Here is a 17,219-nt window from a genome sequence, read left to right as displayed (position 1 = left end):
TACCAAAGTAGTCAGTCAAGATTGCTTTTTCTCAGTAGCAATGACCCCTCTCATTCCTGATTTTAGTAACTTTAGTCTTCATTTTTTTCCCTGGTCAGTTCCTTCCTTCTCTTCCCTTTGGGTTTACTTTGCTCTTCTTTTTCTACTTTCCTAAGGTGAAAGATCAGACTATTGATCTGAAATCTTTTTATTTATTTTTAAGACTACTTTTTAGAGTAGTTTTAGAATTCACAACACAATTGAGACTACCCATACACTCTCTACACACACAGCCTCCCCTACTAGGAACATCCCCCACACTGGCTGCAATCAATGAACCTGCTCTGACACATCATCATCACACTAAGTCCACAGCTGACTGTAGAGCTCACTTGGTGCTGCACATTCTCTGGGTTTGGACAAATGTACAATGACATGTACCCACCACTGTAGCATCACACAGAGTATTTCCACTGCCCTAAAAGTTCTCTCTGCTCCATTCTTCTCCCCTCCCCAATTCTCAGCAACCAGTGATAGTTCTACTGTCTCCACAATTTTGCCTTTTCCAGAACGTCATCCCCTTGAAATCACACAGTGTGTAGCCTTTCCAGATTGGCTTCTTTCACTTACTAATACACATTTAAGGTTCCTCCATATCTTTTCATGGCTTGAGAGCTCATTTCTTTTTAGTGCTGAATAATACTCCCTTGTCTGGATGGACCACAGTTTATTCATTCACCCACTACAGGACATCTTGTTGCTTCCAATTTGAGGCAATTATGAGGAAAGCTGCTGTAAACATCCATGTGCAGGTTTTTGTGTGGACATGAGTTTTATTTCACTTAAATAAATACCAAGGAGCCCTGATCAGTGTGGCTCAGTGGATTGGGCGTCGTACTGCAACGTAAAGGGTCGCTGGTCCATTCCCAGCCAGGGCACATGCCTGGGTCACGGGCCAGGTTCCTGCTTGGGGATGTGCAAGAGGCGACAGATTGACATTTTTCTCACACATCTTAAGAAAGAATGAAAAGACGTTAGAGACAAATGTTTCCTCTAGAAACAGTAATATACCCTGATGAGTCTTCTTGTAACCTGTGTTTCCTTGGGCGTCACTGAATGACCTGAAGTTCCATTTCATCATCTGTACACAAGCCTCACACAAGTTTGTCATGAGTATCAAATGAGATTACACATGCCAAAGTGCTTAGTAAACAGTAGTTTTATACAAATATAAAGTTATGCACCTTCAAAGTTATCACTCCCAATTAAATAAAACAGCTTTATAAATTTTTAACAATGTATAAATAATTGACAAAATAATCTGTTAAGACTCCAAGTTTTAGAATACCTACAAGAGAATTTACAGATGTCTATAACAGTTTGTAACTGTTACATATATTGCTTTTTAAGAAATATCATTAATACAAATGCATGATTTACAATATTCCCACTATAGCAAGAAAAAAAATAGAGTCATAAAATAAAATATCTTTTAGGCATTTATTATGCCAGGTATTTAAATGATTATTCTTACTCTGACATAAGAATAATACTCTTTTCGTGGTAAAAGGAAGATTTCATTAGTCCAACGACCACTGAAGCTCTTCCAGGAATTCCAAGTAAAGTCCGGCTACCCTTTCCAAAAAATAAAGAGAACAGCAGCGATCTCTAGGTATCCCTTACACATAAAGTGTGAAAATTCATTTATACTAATTAATCTAAATACATGCTTGTTACAAATAAAAATAAATAAAATTTTACAAACTACTTCACGCCACTGACCCAAATTTGGTTTCTATCTGCCATGAATGCCTAAGATAAGAAATTTCACCATGAATATATATTAAGTTGTAAAACTAATAATTATTTCTAACTTATACATAAGTCAAAGTGCTCACTCTTACCATGGAAGCAAAACTTTCTTCTGAAGATAATCTACAGAAATAATATACAAACACATAGTCTTGAAATGAGGTTAAGAACATCCTTCTACGTGCTATGGATCAAAATGCAAAGGTCTTCATTACGTATGTGCATGAACATACACACTTTTATCAATATGGATATTATGTGACTATGCACACATATATGTACACCACGAACCAAATTTTGACAATGTTTCGAGCAACATCATGTTTTCAGGTCCCAAATGCTAGAAATAAAAACTAAATATGGAAACCACTTTCCCTTTTTTTTAAAGTAAATTTTAAAATAAGAAAAACAAACCCAACACCCGTCTCTGAAACATATACTGAGTCCTAAAATGTTCAGAGTCGAGAATCTCTTCAGTTGTCCCCAATGTAACAGGACACATGGGCTTTCTCTTCCTCTCTTCAGGAAGTCTGATCATCTTCAGTATGCTGCAAAAGAGAAAGAACTCCTTAATAAAAAAATAAAATATTTTAAAAAGCTATTTTACTTAATGTACCAGACTTCAAAGCTCTAGGAAAATATTCTATACTTGTAGGCACAACCAGCTACTACATTAACTTACATTCAATGGTCCAATTAGGTTAAAAATTACAAACACGTTGGAGAAGCAAATCCACGGATCCACTCAGACGTCAGCAAGCCAGCCTCACTGTAGCAGAGCATCACTGGGTGCCATTAAGTCCGCTAACCCCACCCATGTCATCTCACGCTCAGCCTCCACTTTCACCTACATTCAAAGTCCACCCGACTTCAGAAGCACTGGAAATCCCAAGGAAAAGGCCCTCTTAAGCACACACTTGACAATTACCCGAAGGTGAACCACAGCAGAGGTATGCTGGGGCCGTGCCAAAACTCTCTGGAGGAGAATCATGTCCCTACAAGAAAATTCCCCTTCTCTACTTTTTTATACAAGAGAAAATGTATAGAAGAATGAAAAGAACAATGAATCTCAAGAGAGGAGAGCTGGATTCAGCCCTAGCTTTGTACACTTATCAGCTGCATATTCTTGAGTAGGAACTTAATCTCTCAGGGATTTCATTTTCTAAACAGAATCCTTGGACGAGCAGCATCAGCACCCCTGGGGATAAGGAAATTATGAGACCCCCACCTAGATCAACTGAAGGAGGAGGAACCTTGGAGGTGTGCCCCAACAATCCGTTCTAGTCTCTGGGTGACTCTGACACACATGCAGGTGTGAGCGCCGCTGCCCAGCCCAGCGCTACTTGCCTAGCCGACTACAAGATGACCAAGGCCTGCTCACTTTTCTCAAGGGACTGAACATGTACTATTTATCTCACTGGAAACCCTGACTTAAATGGTCATATTGGGGAACTGTAATAAAACCTGTGTGTTCTAAAAAAGAAATCTGAGTGCTTAAAAACAAAGTTTAATTACAGTCTTATTTGTTTCTACTCCTGCTTCCTATAAAATCCCTAAAACCACACAACAGCATTCTTCCAAACTTTTAGAGCCACCAGAATTAATGGAAAGCAACTGAACTTAAGATACTTTAAAAAAAAAAAAATTATCAATGACACTTTATCTCTCTGGTTTTAAAATAATTTCAGATCACTGACAATACATTTCTGGAATGTCCTAAAAGCCTCCAAAAAAGCAACTAAAATAACTTTATCATTATCATCTCGTACTTAAATAAATATGTGCCTTAAAAAACTTCATGTATTTCATAAAAATTAAACTCTATAAGAGTTAGAAATCACCGCATTAGTCAACAACTACATCAAATTCATCCTCACATCCAGAAAACATTTACTTGTCTTAAAAACTGCTTTCCAAGATAAGATGTAGCCATGCTGGTCAGATTCTTTCTGTTGCCCACTTTGCACCTGATGTAGCCATACAGGTTGGCACCTTGTAGTACCACGCCCATGGTCACCACTGCCTGGGAAAGAGAAAAACGATCAACAATTACTGGCCTAGAATTAACCTTTCTCTATGCCATAAATGAGACCAGGCAGTGTCACGGGAACAAGAAAAGGAAGCTCTACAAAGTGGGGGTTGCTCCAATAAGACCGCTTCACCGGCCAGAACAGGCCCGTCCCACATACACACTGCACAAGGGGCCACATCGCCCGCCTAGCAGACACTTAGTCAATACGGATGCTTTATGAGGGCGCCGTGCTAGCCCCTGGGAATGCAGAGGGGCGGGGGGGACTGTTCTCTCTCCATTTTCCATGGGTCTGTGTATAAAGATACAAAAAAAGTAAATGAGACTCAGAAGAGGCTCAACTGTTAATTACTCCTTTAAGAATTAATTATAAAATAATGCCCAAGAAATAGCTCAAGTTGAGTAAACTGAGAGCATGCGGAGGTGAATCTCTGCTCTCTGCTAACCCGTGTGTCTCAGCTGGCCGCCAGGAGAGCAAGCCTGTGCCTCTGGGCAGCGATGCGCTCGTGTGCGGCTGCGAGACAGAGGGGTGGAGGGGGTGCAGCGCCAGGAGGAGCTGCGCCGCGGCAGGGCAGTTTCCTGGTGGCCACATTAGGGGTCCTACAGATGACCCCAGTAAGATCACAAAGGACTGAGAATAAAAACTCAAACCTACTCTTAAATGTTAAAGGAAATGACGTTAATTAGGGCAACCTGAGGGGATCGCACAGTTAAATATTCTAGAATGAGCTGGCAAATTTTCCTGGGAAGGGCCAGACCATAAACGCTCCAGGCTGTGTGGGCCACAGGGTCTCTGCTACAACCACTCAACCCTGCCCTTCCAGCCCCGAAGCAGCCACAGACCATGTGTAAACAAGCAGGCAAGGCTGTCCCGATAAAAATGTACAAACACCGGTGTGGCGCTGAATCTGGCCTGCAGGCCGTAGTGTGCCAACACATTCTTGAAAACACCAAGTCATCAATTTATCTGCTAGTAAAAGGAACACCTGGGAAATGTTTACATCTTTAGAAAGTAAGACACCTAAAGAGAACGTCCCTTTCCAACCCAGACTTACTCGCCTGGACAAGCTGGACAGGTGATTTTAAGCAAGTGAGAGAACGTAAGTTCTAATGAAGGAATAGGTTCAAAGATTTAGTAAAGAAAGTATATAGTTATGCTTTCTGTTTTAAATTTATGTTTCACAGAAATAAACATGTTAGAATTATGTAAGGTTGCTAGTCACCTAAATAAACATAAAATTATGTTTTTCTTTAAATAAGTTTCCTTGGACTTCCCATGCTTCTCACACTGGGACACCCCTGGGTACGTGTGACCCACAGGCCGCGGCTCCTGAGCTCGCAGACGACTGGCTAGGAGTGCTGCCGAGGCATCGGCGCTGTCCAGCGGCAGCCGATTTGAAACTGTATTTAGGAGTTAAAACAAGCAGACTATTTGCTTACAATGGTGTAAACCAGAGAAAGCCAGATATCAAGATCTCCCTCCCGCTAAGATATAAATAGCAAAAGCGCTTTTTAAAGGCAAATAAGCTGGTACCAATAAATACAAAAAGGGCTGGCTGTCAGAGAGAGCCCGCTCGGTGTTGCTCTGTATAGCCCCTAACTGTCCAAGAAGCTCTAAGAAAGAAATTTACTAACCACCACCCCTAACAACTTAGAGGCAAAAGGCCAGAAGATACAGAAAACCCGAAGAAAAAATGCAGAAACAGATGTGAGAGCAGAAGCCCCTTCCAACCAATAAAAACCCAACAGAGGCAGGAAAATGCCTGCAGCTTGACATGTGATGCCCTCCCCCCTCCAGGGAGGGGGAGCAGGGACGGAGGAGGAGCAGCAGCACAGAAGTACCACCAGTCATCAGCCGATGCCCTTCAGAGAGCACAGCGGCAAGAAACTCATGAAGAGCCTGGGTGATGCCATCTCCCGCCCTGTGGCCCTAACGTGAGCGCAAACCACTGTCACATGGCCTTTGCCGGCTGTCTTAGGGAAGCGGAGCCACTGCTACAGAAAGACTGGGCTTTTTAGTTTGCGGTAGCCCTACCTGTTTCTCTTTTCTTTATTTCCATCATTTCAGGAGATGTATCAGCAAAAATAATGCTCTGATGGCTGTCTGAGATTTTACTGTCTGTTTTCTTCTAGGATTTTTATGGTTTCAGGATTTACACTGATGTCTTTTATCTATTTTGAGTTTACTCTTGTTACTGGTGTAGGTGATCTAGTTTCCTTTTTCTGCATGTATTTGTTCCATTTTTCTAAACGTTTATTGAAGAGATACCAATTTGAAAGAATATATACACTATGTTCCCAGCAGCATTATTTACAATAACCAAGATCTGGAAACAGCCCAAGTGCCCATCAGGAGATGAGCAGATAAAAAAGTTGTGGTGCATTCACACAATAGAATACTATACAGCCATAAAAAAGGAAAGCTTCCCTTTTACAGTAGCATGGTTGAATCTGGAGATTATTATGCTAAGTAAGCCAGTCAGAGAAGACAAATACAATATGGTCTCACTTATATGTAGAATCTAATGAACAAAATTAACTGACAAAACAGAAACAGAGGCATGGATACATGGAACAGACTGGAGGGGAGCAGAGAGGAGGGAGACTCGATGAAAGAAAGTGGTGAAGAGATTAGCCAAAGACACATATACATGCATGACCCTTGGACAGAGACGGCAGTGTGGTGATGGACAGAGGGAATGGGGAGCTGGGCCTGGGAGCAAAGGGAGGAAAATGGGGACATCGGCAACCGTGTCAACAATAAAAATAAAGGAGAAAAATAAGAAAGACTGGGCTGACCTTCCCAGATGGACAGTAAAGCCCCAGCCCAAAGGAGCCCGCTATTCTCTCCCTTGCATGCTCCACTCTTACCTTGTATCTTTATCTTTCTAGACACCTTGCTCTCTCATTTACTGCGTGCCCACATTATCCTCCACTGAGAACATAAGCTCTATCAGGGCAGTCACTTTATTTATCCAGCCCTTAACAGTATCTCCAGTGCCAAGAACAGGTCTGGCATATAGAAGACTCTTAAAAATATCTGCTGAGTAAATAAACAGAAGAAAACCAAGAGGTCGAAGCAATTAAAGATGGTAGATAAGAACAGATAAAAGTGATCCAACAGAGATAACACCTCAGAATCAGAGAGACCAAAAAATAGAACATAAATTTAAAGACTTGACAGAACACAATTTTCCTGATTCAAAGCAGAACCTGTGCCTGCATATTAGAGGCACACAGCTTCCAGAAAAACCAATATAGAATGACAAACATGAAGACATTTTGGTACAATTTTAAAACCTCAAGAATAATTTAAAAATTATTTGTCTAGGGAAAAAAATTATTCACTCACTTACATGGAGGTTAAGTAAGCCTCAGATTTCTCTGCAAAATTCAATCTAAGAAAATAATGAAGTAATGTCTCCTAAATGACAAGAACCTATGACCCAAGAATATTCATCTAGCCAAGTTGTCATTCAAGAATAAAATCAATAGACTCATTCTTAAACATGACAGAGCCAAGGAAAACAACACCTATACATTTTTGGGAAAAAATCACCCAACAATGAAATTTAGCTAACCATACAGGAGGTAAAAGGAAAAGCTGCCATAAAAAGATCGAATCAATGTATTTAAAAATACTGTAGATCAAAGACTGAACAAACAGTCAGAAATGTCATTCAAAAGGTAATTGTTCCAAACCTTGACAACGAGAATAACACTGGAACAAACAAAACTCAGGCGACAGAAAGGGAGTATTTCATTTCCTTTCTAAATAAAGCCTGTTAAGTAAATAAACAGCTTTAAGTGTACTAGGTTAAATAACTAAAATAAGACTATGTAATCAAGATTTTGGAAGTCAAAAGTTATACACAGATTTTCAAATGCATTGGGGGGTCAGCACCCTTAACTCCCATGTTGTTCAAGGGTCAACTGTATAATCAACAAAAATACAGAGGTGGAAGCAGGGAGGAAAGGTGCGAGAACCCTTGAGTGTTAACTTGACCATCTCCATACCATAGCAGGAAATCAATGGCTATTAAATACATTTCCTAATTCATGAAAGAAGGTATGATAGAAACATATAATACAGATAAATACTAGAAAAACTAAAAGTAAACAATAAACCTTCCAAACTGCAAAAAAGAAAGTGTTTATGTATATGTACACACAAAGAAAAAAGAGAACCTATATAGCAAAACGGGGACAAGAAAATAATAAAAAATGGGGGGAAAAAAAAACATAAGTAAAGCCAAAATATATCTGCTATCAATAGTTAAATGAGACAAAGTTAACTATTAAAAGAACAAGACTCACAGTTTGGGGCAAGTAACAGATCACGTTTTTGAAAGATGGTAGCAACAGTATCTCCTGTTTCACATGCTCTTCTGGACCTTCTTTAAGCCCTCTCCCCATCAAGGTGGAAAGCCGAATTCCCATTCTCTCGAATATGAATAGGTGGCAAAGTGATGCTGTGACTTCTGAGGCTAGGTGGTTATTATGGGCTGAATCATGTCCCCTAAAAGTGCGTACGTTGACCTCCTTACCCCAGTACCCCCAATGTGATTATATTTACAGATGGGGTCTTTAAAGAGGTAATTAAAATAAGATGAGGTCACCAGTGCGGGCCCTAATCCAATATGACTGATGGCCATATACGCAGAGGAAAAGAGGACACAGACACGTGCAAAGGGAAGACCACGTGAGGACAAAGGGAGAAGACGACCATCTACAAGCCAAGGAAAGAGGCCTCAGAAGAAACTACCCTGCCTACATCTGAAGGCAAATATCACCCAAAGCTCTGGACAGGCTTCCAGGCTCTAGAACTGTAAGGAAATAAGTGTTGTCTAAGCCGCCCAGTCTGCAGTACGTTGTTATGGTAACCCGAGCACACTCATTCAGGTGTAAAGGGTAACTCAGACTGTGAGCTGGAATTCTCTTAATTGGAGCTTGACCCTCCAGTAAGCAGCCTAACTGCCACGGGGCCACCAGGCTATGAGAAAGCCCAGGACGTATGTCCAGGCCGCACGGGCGGCCACGGGACTCATGCAGAGGAGACACCTTACAGCTCCCAGCCACACCAGCCACGGCTGCTGGCCAAATGCAACTATGAAGGATCCCCAGCCAGAGCTTCCAGACAAGCCCTTTACGATGACTGCTGATGTTTTAGGACACTAAGTTTTGAGATTTACTATATAAGCAATAGATAGCCAGAAAAGGTTAGCAACCAGTATTTTCAAAAAGACTACTCTGTTAGTTACAAATTAAGCTAAACATGTTTGTTTGGAGTTTACTGAACATCCTCATCCAACAGGATAATAATCTGATAAACACGGTCATCTCTATATAAGGGGATTCAACTAAAATTCTACTAGGCACCTGCAGAATTGGTGAAATGGGATCTTTAACAGGACTCTGCTCACCAATATTTAAAAAGTAGAGCTAGTAAATCAATCGTGGGAAATACATGATCAAGCTGCCTATTCAACACAGGCCCCTAGTGTTAACCTACATGGCTGCTTACTATGATCGTCCCTTAGGCATCTTAATGGATTATTCACTAGTTCTGCCCTGATACTCACCAGCCACTTCACTCTGAAGGAGAAGAGAGCACTGAAGGCAAATATCACTCAAAGCACTGGACAGGCAATAAGTCCTAACCAGAAGATTCTCGATTCAGCCTCTGAAACAGTTTTATTCTCTTGAGAAGATGCCTATAAAAGAACATGAATTTAATAATCAATATTTTGTGATATTCACTAGTAAGAAGTTTAACATTTTTGATGAAAGACATCTTACCCTCAAATTCAAATAAATTAATACAGATAACCCAAGTCCTAAATCACAAACCCCCACCTCTACCTCCAACACCCCAAAAAACAGTAGATCTACCACTACTGTAATTTTAAGAACTGGTTTTAATATACTTTGTTTTAAATCAAGAATTTTGCAGTTTCAGGGCAGAGCAGACAGTTTAAGGATGGTCTGATAGGCTTCTATTCAATTCTTCTTACATTTATACTGTTTATTCATAGGGAAGGATCAAGGAAATCAAGTCTCTACTCATCCTAAAAGGTCAAGTCAGGGTCCAGTAAAAAAAAAAAAAAAAAAATGGAATTAAGGGATTCTGGACAATGACCACAGTATCTTAGGAATTTAAAAGAGTAGTAAGTTGTTTATTCAGTAGATTTTATAACACAAAGGAACGCAGGCTCACTGAGCACTCTGCTGCTTTCTGAGAAATACCTGTCAAGGCATTCTAAGCAGGTCAGCAATATCATTGGAACTGTCTCCAAGAATTTTGTCCTCTGCCACCCAAACCGATTGCCACAGGAAAACAATGTTCACCATAGATAAGCAAACCACCGAAACAGACCAGAGCCCCCTAGGGCCCCTGAAGGTCCGACTTCAAGAACAGATTGCTCTGATCAATTCAGACTGCAATCCTTCTATTTCTTTTTCCTGCCTTCTTCCTATACACACATTGTTTCTGGTCTGAACTAGTCAGAAAAATGTAATTAGTTGTAGAAGGCTGTCTGGTTTAGTGTTGGCATGTCAAATGTTTGGGGTAGTACTTTTAATCTTAAATACTTCATCTATAAATATTAAAATGTAATCTATACCTAACTTAATGAATGACACTCAAAAAACAGGGAGGAGGAGTTTACCTTCCTGGACTCAAACACCCAGTGACTTTTTCCATCTTCGTCAATGTGATTCCACCAACGCAGGCCAACCATTAATCTACCTGTGACATTCTGGGAAAGATTAATACACACACATGAATTTTAAAAACATTATCTAAAGACCTACCATAAGGTCATATCTCAGTGTAACCTCTCACAAACAGAGCAGCATCCGCGTTCCCGCCACAACAGTCAGTTTTCTACTGTGACACACCAGGCCTGGACCAAAGAGTAAACAAGACGGCAACGGCAGGGCCGGCAGGGGCGGAGGTGACAGAGCAGGCCTCTCCAGAAACGTTACCCGTCCCTTTCCCCTCATGAACTCTTGTCCTTTCTCCGGCTCCCTACCGTGTTCCGAGACCCCTTGCTCTTTAGCTGCTCTCACCTATTTTTCCTATATATCCTGACTGGGGTTACATATATTTTACAGCTGAATGTCGCTAAAAATGGTTGTCACGGACTGAATGTTTATGTGTCCCCAAAGTTTATATGTTGAAGCTCTACCCGCCACCATGTAATATTAGGATCAGATGAGGTCATACGAGAGGAGCCCTCCTAAATGGGATTAGCACCCTTGTAAGAATCAAGAGAGAGCTTTCGCCCTCTCTCTGCTCTCCACCAGGTGAGGATACAGCAGAGGCCAGGGTCTCAGGAGGGGGTCCCCACCAGAAGTAACCATGCTGGCACCCTGACCTTAGATTTCCAGCCCACAGAACTTGGGAAATAAAGTCCTGTAGTTTATAAGCCACCAGTCTACTACCGTAGTGTGCTGCATTACCGAACATGCTAAGTACTGTGAGGGGGGAGCGTGGGCCTTAGTAGTCTAACAGGGAAATACGATCTAGTCAGGAATCAGAAAATGTCTCCGAGGAATCGACATTTGGAATGAAATTTAAAGGACAAGTAGGAATCAATAATGCAAGAAATTTTTAATCAGCGGTGTTCACTAATAGATTCAGGGGTTCTGTGAACTTGGATGGGGAAAAGTGTGTCTTCATTTTCACTAACTTCTGGCTAAAATTTAGTTTACCTTTAAATTACGAATGTAGACAGTTAACCACAGCAGAATTAACAGTACCTGTGGTTTTGTCACAATAAAAAACAGTTTTTCATATTGTACTGGACTTGTTGCAGATATCACAAAATACTGTTTATGCTCATCACTGCTTTCAAAGTCATTACACCCGCTCCTAGATCCCGCTATTGAATGCCTGAATAAAGTACATACTACTAAATTAGAAATTTGCCTTTTTAATGTTTTCATATTTCAATATAACTTAGTGATACTTAATGTATTTTATGTCTTTAAAAACACTACTGATAGCACAAGAGGAATCCATGGCACAAAAAAGATTAGGAATCCCTGAGTTCAGGCAATGTGTAAATGGAAATATGACAGGTACGTAAGCAGGCACGGAAGCCCTTAGGAAGAAAGTCAAATCTATGGGTTTACGGAACTTGGTGATTACTTGACATGGGGTACAAAGAAAACAATCCATATATTTTTGGTTTTCTCTTGTGAAAAAAACAACTTGATTCAAGGCCCTATGAAAGGGAACGTGGTGGAAGAGCAGCATTTGGGGGGCTGGAAGAGGACAAGGAATATTTCACACATGTTGAATCTGAGGTGCTCTCAGAAAGCCAAGTGAAAACACCAAGAAGACAGACGGACAGGTGTGGAGCAGCAAGGACAACCCTGACCCGGAGATACGGATCTGGGAGTCAGCCTGGCTTCAAGATAAGCAGCTGAACTCAGAAGCGCAGATGACAGTGCTTTGGAAAAGAACAGAGAACAAAAGGAGGAGCCTTCGAGACTGATTAACTTTGTAGAAATGCTAACATTTATGGGCTAAGTAAAAGAGAAGAGCTGGCAAAGAACGAAACCCCCCAGAGGTCTATTTATTGGCATTTTCAAATAACGGCTCTTAAGACTATTTCGTCCTCCATTTTCCCATTTTCCAATTCTTTACTTTCCACTTTTACCAATGTGAGTTTATTTTCCTAATTTCTCTCAAGCTTACTGCTTTTGTTTTAAAGCTTCTGGACCTGCCCTGGCTGCTTGGCTCAGTTGGTTGGAGTATTGTCCCGTACACCAGGTTCCATACCTTGTCAGGGCACATACCTAGGTTGTGGGTTCGATCCCCAGTAAGGACGTGTACAGGAGGCAACCGATCAATGTCTGTCTCTCTCCCTCCCTCCCTATCTAAAATCAATAAACATATACTCAGCTGAAAATTAAAAACAAAATTTAATTTATAAAAAACTTCTTGACCTCTATTTAATAATAAAAGCCTTTAGTCTATTTTTTTCCCTCTGAATTCAGCTTCAGACACATTCTACATTGCGTGCAGATGATCACTGTCATTACGTATCAATAAGCTATTATTTATAGTTTTTAAATGTCATTTGGTATAATAATCGATATTATCTGTGGTTTTTGTTTCCTTTTTAAGCCAAGATATTTCGCAGGTTGGCTTTTTAAAATTCCAGTATTCACAACCATTTTTAATTAATTTCTAGTTTTGTTGCACTGGGCTAGAAAATGTAGCTACTCTGAGCAATTTATTTCAATTTTCTTTGTAGTGACATCTAATTAATTTTTGCAAATGTTGCACAGAAACTGAACTGTCATTAAATTATCCTTGTACATAAAAAGTTCCAAATACTGCTATTAAATTGACCTTGTTATTTCATTCAGATCCTTTAGACCTTCCTTATTTTTTGTTGCTTCGATCAGAGACAGTGTCTTCTTAGACCCCATCACAATGTTCCCTCCATTGCTTCTAATGTTTCTAAGTTTTTTACTAGACAGTTTGACGTAATGTCATTCTGCGGATAAGCCTCACTGTGATTTATAAAATGGCCTTTTTGCTCCATTGAATGCTGTCTTGCTCCCTTTTCTATTTTCTCTAATGATAATATTCTACTGCCAACTTTCCTTTTGTTTGAAGTGGTCTGATGTTATCTTTGCCTTTTATACTTTCTCTAATGTCATGATTTTAGTTAGAACTTTTTGGTTGGACTTCTGATTTCTGACCCAATCTTTAATAAGAGAGTTTAATCAAATCACATTTACTATTATAACTAATTTGCTACCACTTCCATCAGTCACCTTGTATTATGCCTTTATAAGCTATGTTTTAGTTGCTCTTACCTTCTCTAACGTCATGGAAGATACACAATTTATTTTAAGTTTTACTAATAGTTACCATTGTATTTTAAAAACTATTATTAAACCTTTTTTACTCTGTCAGAGTAAGGAATAAAACAAAAGCACCATATAGGCTCTAACAGTTAAATTTTTTAAAAGATTTTAATTTTTTCTTTTTAAAACTATTTTACTTTTTAATGATTCTATCTCTTCTTTTGACAATTATATAAAGATTCATAATAATTATGACACAGGTATGTCCTTACTAGGTTTGGAATCCTGCCTACCCCCTTCCTCAAGTTCACTTAACAATTTCCCCATCTTGACTTTTTAATTGCGCTTCACATAGGAATGGTTTGGATAGTTGTCTTTGCCACAGATAAAAGGGTGACATTTTTAAGCCCTCATTTAAAAAAAAGAAAAATAAGCACTCATCAGAAAACATACTTTTTGGCCACATTTTAAAAACCCTAAACCCAGAAGGATTAATTATAAGAATTTGGAAATCACAAAAAAGAACTGAGTGAAGGCCATGTTCTATGTGCTCAACAGAAATTACGCAAAGAAAAAGGAACATTCCTCAAAGACAAAATTGTGACCAGGATACAGTAAACTATTCAGAGCATAAAGCAACAGAAGAAATTCAAACAAAAACAAGCCAAAGAAGAAATGTACAAAGAAAAGCCTAAAGAAAACAGACTTGCGCAATCTTCCTTCTCAGCATGTTGTGGCCTATGGAAACTGGCGACCAGCAAGCCAGTCACCTCTGATTCCTGTAAGAATCAAAAGGTCTAAAACGGCTGGGTTGGTGGGTGTGACCAGACTTGTAACATCTTACAGGCCCTTGAATCGATATACATCTCTCTGAAATTACAAAATTAGCTTTTGCTTTTTTTCTCCTTTGATTCTTCCCCTACCATTTTGCTATGAAAATTTCCAAAGACACAGACAAGTCTAGTTTTACAGTGAACACACAGGGTCTTCAGTTAATATTTTAAAAGTTACTATATCACATATCCATCTATCTATGTACTTATACATCTGTCCATCCCTCTACCATTGCCTCTGAGTTTGAAACTGTTTCTTAATGCTCCTCGCTAGCCTCTACAACAAGATTTCTCAACTTTAGCACTACTGACATTTTGGCCTAGATAATTCTTTGTTGTGGGAACTATCCAATCTGTGCAGCTAAGATGTTCAGAAGCATCTCTGGCCTCTACCCACTAGCTGTTTCAAATAGCACACTTTCCCCACCTCGGTTATGATAACCAGAAAAGTCTTCATACAGTGACATATGTGCCTGGGGGGCAAAACTGGCCCTGGTTGAGAAGTACTGCCCTAGAGCCTTCACAAAGGATGGGTACTCCTGAAGTATTTGTGAACAAACTATCCTGGGGTCTTCCGGGAAATCATACATGGGACAGCTGGAGGTGACCCTGAAGCAAAACTGGTAACCTGGATTAGAAACAGTATGTAGGGTCTGCAGCTTCTAGTCACATTTATTTGTATAATTTTAAAGCTGATGTAGGCTGGCATAAGGCACAGGCAAGTGAGTAGAATAACCTACATGTGATCTGATACACCTGGCCCTTTAACAAAAAGATAGTTTAATGCAAATCCAAATGCTAAGTTTCATTTTCTTTTTTACTGTTCATATACCATTCTATCTCATCATATTAAATGGTTTCAAATAAAAATAATGAAACCTACCTTGACTGCCCAAAAGTCACATGAAAACAACAAGATAATCGTCACCATACAGGCAATAAAGCTGCTGCTGAACAATTCACAGAGAAGATAGACTACAATTGCACTGACTCGGAAGAATAAATGAAAAAATGATGCCATTGGATGTCTGAAAACCAAAACATAAAAAAAGAAATGCAATTACATTTCAGACAGGTATTGCGGATATAGATGAAAAATGCTTGAGCCATAGCATAATCACGCAGTTTGGTCAAAATAAAAGAGGTGACTCAGGGAAGAAGAAACCACAGACCTCTCCTTTTTTTCCAAAGTCCCATTATTTGACCAAGCCCTGCCGTCACAGCAAATACACTATGTAAACATGACTTTAACACGTCATTGAACATAAACTTTTACAAAATATGTAAGAAGAAACTTTACCAAGCTTGGAGAAATAACAGAAACCATATTCTTAGGATTGTATCCTACTTTCATTATGTCCAAAAATCCTGACAAAGGCCCTCAGAAATCACTTCAGGCATGAAGACGAAGTACCCATCAGGAAGAGCTGTTTTGGTTTTGTTTTTTTTACAGAGATATTGAGATATAAGGCACACGACATTCAATTCACCCACTTCAAGTACATAATCCAATGGTTTTCTATGTATTCACAGACTGTACAACCATCACCACAATCAACTTTAGAACTGTTTCATTACCCCGAAGGAAAATGTTCCCCATCTACCCCAACACCATCCCTTCTTCAGCCCTGGGCAACCGTTAATGTGCCTTTTGTCTCTATAGATTTGCCTATTTTGGACATTTCACATACATGAACTTGTATAATATGTGATCTTTTGTGACTGGCATCTCTCAGCATAACGTTTTCACGATTTAGGTAGAATTTGATGTCATTAAGTGAATTTCTTTCAGAAAGAACTAAATTTGGAATAAAAATGTTTGCCTTGATATTTTCATGGTAGTTTATACAAAAGATAAAATTTTGAAATTTGCACAATAAATCAAAATGCCATGATGCATCTACAGAAACCATCTAAAGAAATGGTGCATTCTTAGTAAACCAGAGCTAGAATTAACGCACCAGTGTTCACTTAATTGTATTTGCAGATTTGGAAACTCAGTGTTGTATAAAATTCCACATGCCAGTGATTCCCAAAGGAAATACGAAACACCATTTTTGACCAGACTAAAGATCATACCAGTGATGTACAATATCCGCAAGTACATCACAACCACCTGCCTTGAACCCCATCAGCTGCACCAGTCTGCAGACAGAGCAGCTCTGGACAATAACACAACTCTTAAACGTTATCTTCATACCTGATTTTGGATTCCCTGGGCCTATTAGCTGTTTCCTCCTCTGCATCAAAGAGTGCAACATCTTCACTGTCATCGTTACTGTCCTAATAAGAAAATAAAATATCCATGAAGCACAATGGATTCACTATGTGCGTGCCAACTGCATGCAAGACAACATGCACGTCAGGATGGAAGGCAAGACGGAGACCTGGTCTAGCCATCTGCAATTCACAACTAGGAAGAGGGTCTGTGCAGTTCCTTCAGCCCCATCCCAGTCATCTGGCAAAACCCCCACGCAGAGAAGCTTCCAGAAGGAGTTTATCAGCTGGGCCTTGACAGAACAGCAGGCCTCCTGCTCATTGAAGCCCCTCGACAGGGTGCATTTTCAAAGGTACACGAGTGAGAATACACACGCATGTACAGGGAAAGGCCAAGGAACCCACAGAGCAAGTGAAAAGGGGAAGAAGGGAAGTAGGAACTAGAGCTAGAAAGGTAAGATGAATTCAGATCCACGAGACAGTGCTTCTCAACCTTGGCTGCAGGCTGGAATGACGTG

General features: G+C 39.9%; 1 pseudogene across 1 annotated transcript; it reads right to left on the bottom strand.

The window, feature by feature from the left end:
* Positions 1 to 2,044: 2,044 nt before the first annotated feature.
* Positions 2,045 to 15,498, bottom strand: LOC149997511 (Golgi apparatus membrane protein TVP23 homolog B-like; annotated as a pseudogene). Its single transcript, XR_016514075.1, has 5 exons — positions 15,368 to 15,498; positions 10,489 to 10,578; positions 9,403 to 9,534; positions 3,686 to 3,814; positions 2,045 to 2,339 (listed from the first exon to the last, which is right to left on the bottom strand). The product of XR_016514075.1 is annotated as a Golgi apparatus membrane protein TVP23 homolog B-like (transcript).
* Between the last annotated feature and the right edge of the window lie 1,721 nt (positions 15,499 to 17,219).

This window comes from Furipterus horrens, unplaced genomic scaffold, assembly GCF_987537825.1.
Source record: "Furipterus horrens unplaced genomic scaffold, mFurHor1.1.pri manual_scaffold_11, whole genome shotgun sequence".
In the NCBI taxonomy this organism is placed as follows: domain Eukaryota; kingdom Metazoa; phylum Chordata; class Mammalia; order Chiroptera; family Furipteridae; genus Furipterus; species Furipterus horrens.
This window is presented reverse-complemented; position numbering and strand designations above follow the sequence as displayed.